The sequence below is a fragment of the Oncorhynchus mykiss genome, unplaced genomic scaffold (assembly GCF_013265735.2).
Source record: "Oncorhynchus mykiss isolate Arlee unplaced genomic scaffold, USDA_OmykA_1.1 un_scaffold_197, whole genome shotgun sequence".
Lineage (NCBI taxonomy): Eukaryota > Metazoa > Chordata > Actinopteri > Salmoniformes > Salmonidae > Oncorhynchus > Oncorhynchus mykiss.
In genome coordinates this window covers 162,310-177,500 of record NW_023493680.1, presented here as the reverse complement: position 1 = coordinate 177,500, position 15,191 = coordinate 162,310, and the positions used below count along the sequence as shown (strand labels likewise).

Sequence of the window (15,191 nt, the reverse complement as noted above, 5' to 3'; positions counted from 1 at the left end):
CATTCTGATAAGGTTACATTCTCTAACCCAGTACAGAGGTCTGGTATTAACCCAGTACAGAGGTCTGGTATTAACCCAGTAGAGGTCTGGTATTAACCCAGTACAGAGGCCTGGTATTAACCCAGTACAGAGGTCTGGTATTAACCCAGTACAGAGGTCTGGTATTGACCCAGTAGAGGTCTGGTATTAACCCAGTACAGAGGTCTGGTATTGACCCAGTAGAGGTCTGGTATTAACCCAGTACAGTGGTCTGGTATTTACCAGGTAGAGGTCTGGTATTAACCCAGTACAGAGGTCTGGTATTGACCCAGTACAGAGGTCTGGTATTGCCCCAGTACAGAGGTCTGGTATTAACCCAGTACAGAGGTCTGGTATTGACCCAGTACAGAGGTCTGGTATTAACCCAGTACAGTGGTCTGGTATTGACCCAGTAGAGGTCTGGTATTAACCCAGTACAGAGGTCTGGTAGTGGTTCTTAAAAGGGACAAAGGTGTCCTCTTGTTTCACCTGTTCAGGTACAGAGGTCTGGTATTAACCCAGTACAGAGGTCTGGTATTGACCCAGTACAGAGGTCTGGTACTGACCCAGTACAGAGGTCTGGTATTAACCCAGTACAGAGGTCTGGTAGTGGTTCTTAAAAGGGACTAAGGTGTCCTCTTGGTTCACCTGTTCAGGTACAGAACAGACTCTGCAGGTAAAAACCTGTTTCTCTCCCTCGGCCCTCTGGGATAGCTGACCTAACTGCTAGGGAGGTCTCTAGAGCTTTCAAACACACACACACACATATATAAACACACACACACACTAAAACTTGACAGCCTCATCTGTCAACTCCGACCCTGAAAAACTGTCCCTTCCTCCTTCCCTCATCCATCTTCTCCTCCCTCCTCTCTACCGCAGCAAGACACACACACACACACACTAATCAACACACACAAATGTCCTTTCTCTCTCTCTTTCTCTCCCTCAGATACACACTCCTCCATGTCCTCAAACATCTTCCCTTCCTCCCTCTCTCTCCTATTTTTACCTCCTGTCCTGGTGTTCTGTAGAAGCTATAAAATAAAAAAAAATGGGCCTCTTAACGCTACCAGTAGAACTAGAGCATTGAGTAGCTGGGACACACACACACACACACACACACACACACACACACACACAACATCTCTTCCTCTATAGTACTCCTAACCTTCCTCTATAGTACTCCTAACCTTCCTCTATAGTACTCCTAACCTTAACCCTTCCTCTATAGTACTCCTAACCTTAACCCTTCCTCTATAGTACTCCTAACCTTAACCCTTCCTCTATAGTACTCCTAACCTTAACCCTTCCTCTATAGTACTCCTAACCTTCCTCTATAGTAGTCCTAACCTTAACCCTTCCTCTATAGTACTCCTAACCTTAACCCTTCCTCTATAGTACTCCTAACCTTAACCCTTCCTCTATAGTACTCCTAACCTTAACCCTTCCTCTATAGTACTCCTAACCTTAACCCTTCCTCTATAGTACTCCTAACCTTAACCCTTCCTCTATAGTACTCCTAACCTTCCTCTATAGTAGTCCTAACCTTAACCCTTCCTCTATAGTACTCCTAACCTTAACCCTTCCTCTATAGTACTCCTAACCTTAACCCTTCCTCTATAGTACTCCTAACCTTCCTCTATAGTAGTCCTAACCTTAACCCTTCCTCTATAGTACTCCTAACCTTAACCCTTCCTCTATAGTACTCCTAACCTTAACCCTTCCTCTATAGTACTCCTAACCTTAACCCTTCCTCTATAGTACTCCTAACCTTAACCCTTCCTCTATAGTACTCCTAACCTTAACCCTTCCTCTATAGTACTCCTAACCTTAACCCTTCCTCTATAGTACTCCTAACCTTAACCCTTCCTCTATAGTACTCCTAACCTTCCTCTATAGTAGTCCTAACCTTAACCCTTCCTCTATAGTACTCCTAACCTTAACCCTTCCTCTATAGTACTCCTAACCTTAACCCTTCCTCTATAGTACTCCTAACCTTAACCCTTCCTCTATAGTACTCCTAACCTTAACCCTTCCTCTATAGTACTCCTAACCTTGACCAAAAGGAGCAGGAGAGAAAAGGAAAATAAAAATACAATTAATTTGTTAATCTCTACTTTATTCCGTTCTAAAGTCACCTTGACGACCGGGGGGGGGGGGGGGGGGGGGGCATTTCAGCGTGGCCCCTACAGTAATTACAGTTCCTATCAGGGGGGGGAGCATTTCAGCGTGGCCCCTACAGTAATTACAGTTCCTATCAGGGGCGGGGAGCATTTCAGCGTGGCCCCTACAGTAATTACAGTTTCTATCAGGGGGGGGAGCATTTCAGCGGGCCCCTACAGTAATTACAGTTCCTATCAGGGGGGGGAGCATTTCAGCGTGGCCCCTACAGTAATTACAGTTCCTATCAGGGGCGGGGGAGCATTTCAGCGTGGCCCCTACAGTAATTACAGTTCCTATCAGGGGCGGGGGAGCATTTCAGTGTGGCCCCTACAGTAATTACAGTTCCTATCAGGGGGGTCCAGGGTCAGTCTTATCGTTAAAAAGACTGACCCTGGTGTTTAAACATTATCCCCTTTAATTAAAGTTGGTTTAAATGACTGACCTGGTTTACACTCCTCCTCTCTCTCTCTGGGACCTCTCTGTCTCGCTGGATACGCAATGGCCTCATTCTGCTGTGTGTGTGTGTGTGTGTGTGTGTGTGTGTGTGTGTATATATATATATATATATATATATATATATATCCTGAACATTCTTTCTGTCTCCATCGCTAGTTTCAAGTTGTTAAAGTTTCCGTCCCTCCCTGTTACACCCCCCCCCCACCTCAAACTGTTATCTGTCTCTAGTATTAATACCACTCTGTTAACCCCCCCACCTCAAACTGTTATCTGTCTCTAGTATTAATACCACTCTGTTAACCCCCCCACCTCAAACTACTATCTGCCTCCATGGAGAAACACAGCCAATGAGTCAGTAGCTAATTTGAATATCCAGGAAGAATCATGTGTCCGATTGGCTGTCAACCTGTGACGTTTTCAACCGGTCTCCGCCCACATTATTCTGTTATTTCTGAACCTGCCAATCATGAGGTTCAGAGAAAATCTTTGTTTACCATATTTACATAGTTACGGTAATAATTATGGTAATAATACCATAGTTACACAGTGTTTCTACTGTGCATCAAGCTGGGACCGAGAGACTGTTAAACAGCTGCTATCTCAAGGCCATCAGACTGTTAAACAGCCATCACTAACATTGAGAGGCTGCTGCCAACATACAGACTCAAAATCATTGGCCACTTTTTAACAAATGGATCACTAGTCACTTTATATCATGTTTACATATCTTACATAACTCATCTCATATGTATCTACTGTATTCTATACTATTCTACTGTATCTTAGTCTATGTATTACTCATCTCATATGTATATACTGTATTTTATACCATCTTAGCCTATGCTGCTCGGTCATCGCTCATCCATATATTTATATGTACATATTCTTATATTAGTTTAGATGTGTGTGTATTAGGTAGTTGTTGGGGAATTGTTAGGATACTCGTTAGATATTACTGCACTGTGGGAACTAGAAGCACAAGCATTAACATCTGCTAACCATGTGACCATTAACATCTGCTAACCATGTGACCATTAACATCTGCTAACCATGTGACCAATAACATCTGCTAACCATGTGACCATTAACATCTGCTAACCATGTGACCATTAACATCTGCTAACCATGTGACCATTAACATCTGCTAACCATGTGACCATTAACATCTGCTAACCATGTGACCAATAACATCTGCTAACCATGTGACCAATAACATCTGCTAACCATGTGACCAATAACATCTGCTAACCATGTGACCAATAACATCTGCTAACCATGTGACCAATAACATCTGCTAACCATGTGACCAATAACATCTGCTAACCATGTGACCAATAACATCTGCTAACCATGTGACCAATAACATCTGCTAACCATGTGACCATTAACATCTGCTAACCATGTGACCATTAACATCTGCTAACCATGTGACCAATAACATCTGCTAACCATGTGACCAATAACATCTGCTAACCATGTGACCATTAACATCTGCTAACCATGTGACCAATAACATCTGCTAACCATGTGACCAATAACATCTGCTAACCATGTGACCAATAACATCTGCTAACCATGTGACCATTAACATCTGCTAACCACGTGACCAATAACATCTGCTAACCATGTGACCAATAACATCTGCTAACCATGTGACCAATAACATCTGCTAACCATGTGACCAATAACATCTGCTAACCATGTGACCAATAACATCTACTAACCATGTGACCAATAACATCTGCTAACCATGTGACCAATAACATCTGCTAACCATGTCACCAATAACATCTGCTAACCATGTGACCAATAAAAATTTAATTCATTTTATTTCAAACCATGTTGTAATGAAGTTAAAGGTCATATTTCAACTAAAACAACTACGACACTATGGGTAGTTTTCCAAGACACAACCAGGACAGGTACAACCAGGTCAGATATAACCAGGACATATATAACCAGGTCAGATACAACCAGGTCAGATACAACCAGGTCAGATACATCCAAGTCAGATACAACCAGGTCAGATACAACCAGGTCAGATACAACCAGGACAGATACAACCAGGACAGATACAACCAGGACATATACAACCAGGTCAGATACAACCAGGTCAGATACATTCAGGGTCAGATACAACCAGGACAGATACATTCAGGACAGGTACAACCAGGTCAGATACAACCAGGTCAGATACATCCAGGGTCAGATGCAACCAGGTCAGACACAACCAGGACAGGTACAACCAGGACAGATACAACCAGGTCAGATACAACCAGGTCAGATACATCCAGGTCAGATACAACCAGGAAAGATACAACCAGGTCAGATACAACCAGGATAGATACAACCAGGAGAGATACAACCAGGTCAGATACAACCAGGACAGATACAACCAGGACAGATACAACCAGGTCAGATACAACCAGGTCAGATACATCCAGGTCAGATACAACCAGGAAAGATACAACCAGGTCAGATACAACCAGGATAGATACAACCAGGTCAGATACAACCAGGTCAGATACAACCAGGTCAGATACAACCAGGTCAGATACAACCAGGACAGATACATTCAGGACAGATACAACCAGGACAGATACAACCAGGTCAGATACATTCAGGGTCAGATACAACCAGGTCAGACACAACCAGGTCAGATACATCCAGGTCAGATACATAAAGGTCAGATACAACCAGGAAAGATACAACCAGGTCAGATACAACCAGGTCAGATACATCCAAGTCAGATACAACCAGGTCAGATACAACCAGGTCAGATACAACCAGGTCAGATACAACCAGGACAGATACAACCAGGTCAGATACAACCAGGTCAGATACATCCAGGTCAGATACAACCAGGTCAGATACAACCAAGTCAGATGCAACCAGGTCAGATACAACCAGGACAGATACAACCAGGACAGATACAACCAGGACAGATACAACCAGGTCAGATACAACCAGGTCAGATACATTCAGGGTCAGATACAACCAGGACAGATACATTCAGGACAGGTACAACCAGGTCAGATACAACCAGGTCAGATACATCCAGGGTCAGATGCAACCAGGTCAGACACAACCAGGACAGGTACAACCAGGACAGATACAACCAGGTCAGATACAACCAGGTCAGATACATCCAGGTCAGATACAACCAGGAAAGATACAACCAGGTCAGATACAACCAGGATAGATACAACCAGGAGAGATACAACCAGGTCAGATACAACCAGGACAGATACAACCAGGACAGATACAACCAGGTCAGATACAACCAGGTCAGATACATCCAGGTCAGATACAACCAGGAAAGATACAACCAGGATAGATACAACCAGGAGAGATACAACCAGGTCAGACACAACCAGGTCAGATACATCCAGGTCAGATACATAAAGGTCAGATACAACCAGGAAAGATACAACCAGGTCAGATACAACCAGGAGAGAGACAACCAGGAGAGATACAACCAGGTCAGATACAACCAGGACAGATACAACCAGGACAGATACAACCAGGTCAGATACAACCAGGACAGATACAACCAGGACAGATACATTCAGGACAGATACAACCAGGACAGATACATTCAGGTCAGATACAACCAGGACAGATACAACCAGGTCAGATATAACCAGGACAGATACAACCAGGACAGATACAACCAGATCAGATACAACCAGGACAGATACAACCAGGACATATACAACCAGGTCAGATACAACCAGGTCAGATACAACCAGGTCAGATACAACCAGGACAGATACAACCAGGTCAGATACAACCAGGACAGATACAACCAGGTCAGATACAACCAGGTCAGATACAACCAGGTCAGATACAACCAGGTCAGATACAACCAGGACAGATACAACCAGGTCAGATACAACCAGGTCAGATACAACCAGGTCAGATACAACCAGGTCAGATACAACCAGGACAGATACAACCAGGTCAGATACAACCAGGTCAGATACAACCAGGTCAGATACAACCAGGTCAGATACAACCAGGACAGATACAACCAGGTCAGATACAACCAGGTCAGATACAACCAGGTCAGATACAACCAGGTCAGATACATCCAGGTCAGATACAACCAGGACAGATATAACCAGGTCAGATACATCCAGGTCAGATACAACCAGGTCAGATATAACCAGGACAGATACATCCAGGTCAGATACAACCAGGAGAGATACAACCAAGACAGATACAACCAGGTCAGATACAACCAGGTCAGACAACCAGGTCAGATACAACCAGGACAGATACAACCAGGACAGATACAACCAGGACAGATATAACCAGGTCAGATACAACCAGGTCAGATACAACCAGGACATACAAATAATTTGACTGGAGATCCCACATGAAGAAATACTACAGTTCCCTAGAGAATACTACAGTATTTACTCTAGAATTCTGTAGTAAACTGTAGAATACTATACTACACCCTGTAGTATCCCTGGATCATGTGTAGTACTTACTACAGAATGTTGTAGTATACCGTGGAATAGAGAACGACCGATAATCGTCCGATCTGATATATTGGGACGATATTAGCCATTTTTATTGTTGTGTGTCTATCGGCCCTTCTCTGTGGGCTTTTGCCGATCGGCCATCTGCATAGTGAAAACTGCTGCTATGCCAGCCGCCGCTCACCGCCTGAGCCAACGGGCACCATGCTGAGGAATGTCTAGCTGGCAAAATCAGCAGCAAGCAGCGTCCCGTCCGTACATGGATTAGATCATGTCTTCATAATAAGGAAATAAGGACGTTTTTATTTTTTTATTTAAATGTCTGAATAAAAGTTTGTCAGAAGGTTTTAGCTACCTAAGAAATTATCCTGCATGACTATGGAACAAAAAAAACGTGTGTAGATCAGCGCGTGTGTCCTTTCTCACTTCTAAAAACTATGGGCAGATTTCAGTCATTCAGACACAAACGTGCATCGTAGTTTCATAGTACACCCCCCGCTCTCCTTGTTAGATATTTTGCACATTTTACGGTTTTGTAGCTAATATCATCGCCGTCGAGTTAGTTGAAATAATAGCAGTAAACATCAGCAGGTGATAAGAGAGACGTGATGAGACGAGAAAGGGAGCGGAGTTACATCCGGTGTTCTATCCAATCGTAGCAGTAGGGTCATTTTTACAACCCGCCCCCCTTTTTTCTTGACAGAGAGCGGAACAAGCCAATCAAGTTATTTCAACATTTCTTCCTGGCAAACTGAGTTGTTTTAGAGAGATGGGTCCTGACAGCTGGAGAGAGAGAGAGAGAGAAAAAAAACAAAACAATTGTCACTAATCACAAATCATGACGTTACGTTGGAATCATTTGCATTGAATAGACGTTATTGTTTGTCTATTGTCGAACTAACAGCAGTGCCTATAACGATGTCCTTCCATATTCGAGTGACCAGCTGGAGTGAAGCTTCTATGCAAATGTTGTTGATGAGTAGATTAAGTCCGACAAACAAAAAAAAGGAAAACAGATTGTCATCTGTAGCATCGATAGACTCCCGCAGATCAAACCTTAACCTTGTCATTGTCATCTGTAGCATCGATAGACTCCCGCAGATCAAACCTTAACCTTGTCATTGTCATCTGTAGCATCGATAGACTCCCGCAGATCAAACCTTAACCTTGTCATTGTCATCTGTAGCATCGATAGACTCCCGCAGATCAAACCTTAACCTTGTCATTGTCATCTGTAGCATCGATAGACTCCCGCAGATCAAACCTTAACCTTGTCATTGTCATCTGTAGCATCGATAGACTCCCGCAGATCAAACCTTAACCTTGTCATTGTCATCTGTAGCATCGATAGACTCCCGCAGATCAAACCTTAACCTTGTCATTGTCATCTGTAGCATCGATAGACTCCCGCAGATCAAACCTTAACCTTGTCATTGTCATCTGTAGCATCGATAGACTCCCGCAGATCAAACCTTAACCTTGTCATTGTCATCTGTAGCATCGATAGACTCCCGCAGATCAAACCTTAACCTTGTCATTGTCATCTGTAGCATCGATAGACTCCCGCAGATCAAACCTTAACCTTGTCATTGTCATCTGTAGCATCGATAGACTCCCGCAGATCAAACCTTAACCTTGTCATTGTCATCTGTAGCATCGATAGACTCCCGCAGATCAAACCTTAACCTTAACCTTAACCTTGTCATTGTCATCTGTAGCATCGATAGACTCCCGCAGATCAAACCTTAACCTTGTCATTGTCATCTGTAGCATCGATAGACTCCCGCAGATCAAACCTTAACCTTGTCATTGTCATCTGTAGCATCGATAGACTCCCGCAGATCAAACCTTAACCTTGTCATTGTCATCTGTAGCATCGATAGACTCCCGCAGATCAAACCTTAACCTTGTCATTGTCATCTGTAGCATCGATAGACTCCCGCAGATCAAACCTTAACCTTGTCATTGTCATCTGTAGCATCGATAGACTCCCGCAGATCAAACCTTAACCTTGTCATTGTCATCTGTAGCATCGATAGACTCCCGCAGATCAAACCTTAACCTTGTCATTGTCATCTGTAGCATCGATAGACTCCCGCAGATCAAACCTTAACCTTGTCATTGTCATCTGTAGCATCGATAGACTCCCGCAGATCAAACCTTAACCTTGTCATTGTCATCTGTAGCATCGATAGACTCCCGCAGATCAAACCTTAACCTTGTCATTGTCATCTGTAGCATCGATAGACTCCCGCAGATCAAACCTTAACCTTGTCATTGTCATCTGTAGCATCGATAGACTCCCGCAGATCAAACCTTAACCTTGTCATTGTCATCTGTAGCATCGATAGACTCCCGCAGATCAAACCTTAACCTTGTCATTGTCATCTGTAGCATCGATAGACTCCCGTAGATCAAACCTTAACCTTGTCATTGTCATCTGTAGCATCGATAGACTCCCGCAGATCAAACCTTAACCTTGTCATTGTCATCTGTAGCATCGATAGACTCCCGCAGATCAAACCTTAACCTTAACCTTAACCTTGTCATTGTCATCTGTAGCATCGATAGACTCCCGCAGATCAAACCTTAACCTTAACCTTAACCTTGTCATTGTCATCTGTAGCATCGATAGACTCCCGCAGATCAAACCTTAACCTTGTCATTGTCATCTGTAGCATCGATAGACTCCCGCAGATCAAACCTTAACCTTGTCATTGTCATCTGTAGCATCGATAGACTCCCGCAGATCAAACCTTAACCTTGTCATTGTCATCTGTAGCATCGATAGACTCCCGCAGATCAAACCAAAACCTTGTCATTGTCATCTGTAGCATCGATAGACTCCCGCAGATCAAACCTTAACCTTGTCATTGTCATCTGTAGCATCGATAGACTCCCGCAGATCAAACCTTAACCTTGTCATTGTCATCTGTAGCATCGATAGACTCCCGCAGATCAAACCTTAACCTTAACCTTAACCTTGTCATTGTCATCTGTAGCATCGATAGACTCCCGCAGATCAAACCTTAACCTTAACCTTAACCTTAACCTTGTCATTGTCATCTGTAGCATCGATAGACTCCCGCAGATCAAACCTTAACCTTAACCTTAACCTTGTCATTGTCATCTGTAGCATCGATAGACTCCCGCAGATCAAACCTTAACCTTAACCTTAACCTTGTCATTGTCATCTGTAGCATCGATAGACTCCCGCAGATCAAACCTTAACCTTGTCATTGTCATCTGTAGCATCGATAGACTCCCGCAGATCAAACCTTAACCTTGTCATTGTCATCTGTAGCATCGATAGACTCCCGCAGATCAAACCTTAACCTTGTCATTGTCATCTGTAGCATCGATAGACTCCCGCAGATCAAACCTTAACCTTAACCTTAACCTTGTCATTGTCATCTGTAGCATCGATAGACTCCCGCAGATCAAACCTTAACCTTAACCTTAACCTTGTCATTGTCATCTGTAGCATCGATAGACTCCCGCAGATCAAACCTTAACCTTAACCTTAACCTTAACCTTGTCATTGTCATCTGTAGCATCGATAGACTCCCGCAGATCAAACCTTAACCTTGTCATTGTCATCTGTAGCATCGATAGACTCCCGCAGATCAAACCTTAACCTTAACCTTAACCTTGTCATTGTCATCTGTAGCATCGATAGACTCCCGCAGATCAAACCTTAACCTTGTCATTGTCATCTGTAGCATCGATAGACTCCCGCAGATCAAACCTTAACCTTGTCATTGTCATCTGTAGCATCGATAGACTCCCGCAGATCAAACCTTAACCTTGTCATTGTCATCTGTAGCATCGATAGACTCCCGCAGATCAAACCTTAACCTTAACCTTAACCTTGTCATTGTCATCTGTAGCATCGATAGACTCCCGCAGATCAAACCTTAACCTTAACCTTAACCTTGTCATTGTCATCTGTAGCATCGATAGACTCCCGCAGATCAAACCTTAACCTTGTCATTGTCATCTGTAGCATCGATAGACTCCCGCAGATCAAACCTTAACCTTAACCTTAACCTTAACCTTGTCATTGTCATCTGTAGCATCGATAGACTCCCGCAGATCAAACCTTAACCTTGTCATTGTCATCTGTAGCATCGATAGACTCCCGCAGATCAAACCTTAACCTTGTCATTGTCATCTGTAGCATCGATAGACTCCCGCAGATCAAACCTTAACCTTAACCTTGTCATTGTCATCTGTAGCATCGATAGACTCCCGCAGATCAAACCTTAACCTTAACCTTGTCATTGTCATCTGTAGCATCGATAGACTCCCGCAGATCAAACCTTAACCTTAACCTTGTCATTGTCATCTGTAGCATCGATAGACTCCCGCAGATCAAACCTTAACCTTAACCTTAACCTTGTCATTGTCATCTGTAGCATCGATAGACTCCCGCAGATCAAACCTTAACCTTAACCTTAACCTTGTCATTGTCATCTGTAGCATCGATAGACTCCCGCAGATCAAACCTTAACCTTAACCTTAACCTTGTCATTGTCATCTGTAGCATCGATAGACTCCCGCAGATCAAACCTTAACCTTAACCTTAACCTTGTCATTGTCATCTGTAGCATCGATAGACTCCCGCAGATCAAACCTTAACCTTAACCTTAACCTTGTCATTGTCATCTGTAGCATCGATAGACTCCCGCAGATCAAACCAAAACCTTAACCTTAACCTTAACCTTGTCATTGTCATCTGTAGCATCGATAGACTCCCGCAGATCAAACCTTAACCTTAACCTTAACCTTGTCATTGTCATCTGTAGCATCGATAGACTCCTGCAGATCAAACCAAAACCTTAACCTTAACCTTAACCTTGTCATTGTCATCTGTAGCATCGATAGACTCCCGCAGATCAAACCTTAACCTTAACCTTAACCTTGTCATTGTCATCTGTAGCATCGATAGACTCCCGCAGATCAAACCTTAACCTTAACCTTAACCTTGTCATTGTCATCTGTAGCATCGATAGACTCCCGCAGATCAAACCTTAACCTTAACCTTAACCTTAACCTTGTCATTGTCATCTGTAGCATCGATAGACTCCCGCAGATCAAACCTTAACCTTAACCTTAACCTTGTCATTGTCATCTGTAGCATCGATAGACTCCCGCAGATCAAACCTTACCTTAACCTTAACCTTGTCATTGTCATCTGTAGCATCGATAGACTCCCGCAGATCAAACCTTAACCTTAACCTTAACCTTGTCATTGTCATCTGTAGCATCGATAGACTCCCGCAGATCAAACCAAAACCTTAACCTTAACCTTAACCTTGTCATTGTCATCTGTAGCATCGATAGACTCCCGCAGATCAAACCTTAACCTTAACCTTAACCTTGTCATTGTCATCTGTAGCATCGATAGACTCCCGCAGATCAAACCTTAACCTTAACCTTAACCTTGTCATTGTCATCTGTAGCATCGATAGACTCCCGCAGATCAAACCAAAACCTTAACCTTAACCTTAACCTTGTCATTGTCATCTGTAGCATCGATAGACTCCCGCAGATCAAACCTTAACCTTAACCTTAACCTTGTCATTGTCATCTGTAGCATCGATAGACTCCTGCAGATCAAACCAAAACCTTAACCTTAACCTTAACCTTGTCATTGTCATCTGTAGCATCGATAGACTCCCGCAGATCAAACCTTAACCTTAACCTTAACCTTGTCATTGTCATCTGTAGCATCGATAGACTCCCGCAGATCAAACCTTAACCTTAACCTTAACCTTGTCATTGTCATCTGTAGCATCGATAGACTCCCGCAGATCAAACCTTAACCTTAACCTTAACCTTGTCATTGTCATCTGTAGCATCGATAGACTCCCGCAGATCAAACCTTAACCTTAACCTTAACCTTGTCATTGTCATCTGTAGCATCGATAGACTCCCGCAGATCAAACCAAAACCTTAACCTTAACCTTAACCTTGTCATTGTCATCTGTAGCATCGATAGACTCCCGCAGATCAAACCTTAACCTTAACCTTAACCTTGTCATTGTCATCTGTAGCATCGATAGACTCCTGCAGATCAAACCAAAACCTTAACCTTAACCTTAACCTTGTCATTGTCATCTGTAGCATCGATAGACTCCCGCAGATCAAACCTTAACCTTAACCTTAACCTTGTCATTGTCATCTGTAGCATCGATAGACTCCCGCAGATCAAACCTTAACCTTAACCTTAACCTTGTCATTGTCATCTGTAGCATCGATAGACTCCCGCAGATCAAACCTTAACCTTAACCTTAACCTTGTCATTGTCATCTGTAGCATCGATAGACTCCCGCAGATCAAACCTTAACCTTAACCTTAACCTTAACCTTGTCATTGTCATCTGTAGCATCGATAGACTCCCGCAGATCAAACCTTAACCTTAACCTTAACCTTGTCATTGTCATCTGTAGCATCGATAGACTCCCGCAGATCAAACCTTAACCTTAACCTTAACCTTAACCTTGTCATTGTCATCTGTAGCATCGATAAACTCCCGCAGATCAAACCAAAAACACGGTCAATAATTCAATGCATGTACACTCTCCTATTGAACATGGATTCACCTGTACTGTGGATAGGCCTACGATACATCTTCATTTACCCGGTTTATCAAGAGATCTACCATTCAAATATTCAACGATTACCCTTACGTGACGATGTAGTTAGATTGGTATAATAAAAAAGGAAAAAAAAACGAAGTCAAATGTATTGTTTGTAAATGTAGACATTAACGAGGCTGTCTCTGGGAAATGTTGTCATAAAAGATTTTCACATTTAATGACGTTGAAAATCGGCCTAAAATATCGCCCGCGGGGCCTCCTTGACCCTCCAGAATCGGTATCGGCCCTAAAAAAAAAAATATATATATTTCTGTCGTTCTCGACATTAAATAAAATGGTAAATACTACAGTAATGTCTGCAAAAACACTTTTTTTTTCAACTATAGTAAATACTACAGTATTTCATTTGCATATACCCTGCCCATTCCTCACCCCCATGTCACAATTAGAGCCAACGGTAAGTGAGAAACCTACATGCCAAGTATAGATCATTTACTATGTTCCCTACAGGTATAGATCATATACTATGTTCCCTACAGGTATAGATCATATACTATGTTCCCTACAGGTATAGATCATTTACTATGTTCCCTACAGGTATAGATCATATACTATGTTCCCTACAGGTATAGATCATATACTATGTTCCCTACAGGTATAGAGTTCCCTACAGGTATAGATGATATACTATGTTCCCTACAGGTATAGATCATATACTATGTTCCCTACAGGTATAGATCATATACTATGTTCCCTACAGGTATAGATCATATACTATGTTCCCTACAGGTATAGATCATATACTATGTTCCCTACAGGTATAGAGTTCCCTACAGGTATAGATGATATACTATGTTCCCTACAGGTATAGATCATGTACTATGTTCCCTACAGGTATAGATGATATACTATGTTCCCTACAGGTATAGATCATTTACTATGTTCCCTACAGGTATAGATCATATACTATGTTCCCTACAGGTATAGATCATATACTATGTTCCCTACAGGTATAGAGTTCCCTACAGGTATAGATCATATACTATGTTCCCTACAGGTATAGATCATATACTATGTTCCCTACAGGTATAGATCATATACTATGTTCCCTACAGGTATAGATGATATACTATGTTCCCTACAGGTATAGATCATATACTATGTTCCCTACAGGTATAGATCATATACTATGTTCCCTACAGGTATAGAGTTCCCTACAGGTATAGATGATATACTATGTTCCCTACAGGTATAGATCATGTACTATGTTCCCTACAGGTATAGATGATATACTATGTTCCCTACAGGTATAGATCATTTACTATGTTCCCTACAGGTATAGATCATATACTATGTTCCCTACAGGTATAGATCATATACTATGTTCCCTACAGGTATAGAGTTCCCTACAGGTATAGATCATATACTATGTTCCCTACAGGTATAGATCATATAC

At 42.5% G+C, this 15,191-nt stretch overlaps 1 protein-coding gene and 1 long non-coding RNA gene across 2 annotated transcripts in view; both read right to left on the bottom strand.

Moving 5' to 3' along the window:
- Positions 1-15,191, bottom strand: part of LOC110516086 (glutamate receptor ionotropic, NMDA 2A-like) — a 342,985-nt gene that overhangs the window by 241,562 nt on the left and 86,232 nt on the right. The window lies entirely within an intron of this gene.
- LOC118947791 lies at positions 462-2,076 on the bottom strand. The gene is made up of 3 exons (XR_005041930.1): positions 1,793-2,076; positions 1,430-1,654; positions 462-1,349 (listed from the first exon to the last, which is right to left on the bottom strand). It is a non-coding gene; the product is annotated as an uncharacterized LOC118947791 (long non-coding RNA).